Source organism: Rutidosis leptorrhynchoides, chromosome 9 (assembly GCF_046630445.1).
Source record: "Rutidosis leptorrhynchoides isolate AG116_Rl617_1_P2 chromosome 9, CSIRO_AGI_Rlap_v1, whole genome shotgun sequence".
NCBI classification, from domain to species: domain Eukaryota; kingdom Viridiplantae; phylum Streptophyta; class Magnoliopsida; order Asterales; family Asteraceae; genus Rutidosis; species Rutidosis leptorrhynchoides.
The window spans coordinates 270,737,408-270,738,580 of record NC_092341.1 but is presented as its reverse complement, the minus strand read 5'-3'; the positions used below and the strand labels follow the sequence as shown (position 1 = coordinate 270,738,580).

Below are 1,173 nucleotides of genomic sequence, written 5' to 3'. Positions count from 1 at the left end.
GGCAAGAGACTCCATCTTGTCTGTGAGAGATTTGATGGCCTCTGTTTGATTATTAAGTGCGGAGAGTGGTCAGATGATGAAGTTGTTTCACCACTGTTCTAGTCGTGATGATGCATTGTCATATTCTCGAGCAACTCCCATGCTTCGTTGCGGTTTAGTTCATCAGATTTTCTTGAGCTGCGGCATCGATCGTCGTCCTATGATTTACCGTAAGACCATTGTAGAAGGTGCAGATTTGGGATGACCGTTCTAACTGGTGATTAGGGCATTTCTTCAGCAGAGTTTTGAATCGCTCCCATGCAGTGTAAAGAGATTCATCATAACTTTGTTTGAAGTTAATGATGTCATTCTTAAGCTTGGTTTGTTTAGAAGGAGGGAAATATTTGGTTAGGAATTTAGTGGCCATCTCCGTCTAAGATGTGATGGAATCTTTTTCCAGTCCTTCAAACCATGTCTGTGCATGATGAGTGAGAGAATAGGGGAACAAGTATAGCCGGACTATATCTTGTCCTATCCCTGGCTGCTTGTAGGAATTCAAAAGAGATATGAATTTATCTAGGTGAGAATTTGGATCGTCATTCGGAAATCTATGGAATTGGCAGCAATTTTGGATGAGCTATATAATATGATGTTTTAACTCGAACGAGTGTCCTTGAATCTCTGGAAATCTGATCGGTCCTCCTCGACCTTCAATCGAGGGTTTAGTGTTTTCTGCTAAAGTAACGCGTAACGCTATTTGTTTTCTGATTCGTGCTTGATAGTGCTCCAAATGAACATATATTTTGTAGCAATATCCTCCCAATATGTAAATTATTTAGTTGTAATTGTTCTATTTTAAGTTGTAATCGTTTATATTAAATAAGTGCGAAGACAAAAGGCGAAAACGACGATTTGAAGACAAAAACGTCCAAAAAGCTCAAATGTACAAGATACAATCCAAGTGGTTCAACTTTTTGATAAGAAACGTCTAAAAATGACAAAAGTACAAGTTGCGGAATGCAAAGTACAAGATATTAAATTATACGAAAAGGCGTTCGAAAATCCGGAACCGGTACCCGAGCCAACTATCAACGCCCGACGCAATGAACCAAAAATTACAAGTCTACTATGCACAAGAATATAATATAATATATAAATAATTATATTAATTATTTTTATTTTATATTTATATAT

The 1,173-nt window shown here is 37.2% G+C and overlaps 1 non-coding gene across 1 annotated transcript; it reads left to right on the top strand.

The window, feature by feature from the left end:
* The first annotated feature begins 251 nt into the window (after positions 1 to 251).
* On the top strand, positions 252 to 357 carry LOC139869737 (small nucleolar RNA R71). Its single transcript, XR_011766318.1, has one exon. It is a non-coding gene; the product is annotated as a small nucleolar RNA R71 (small nucleolar RNA).
* Positions 358 to 1,173: the final 816 nt, after the last annotated feature.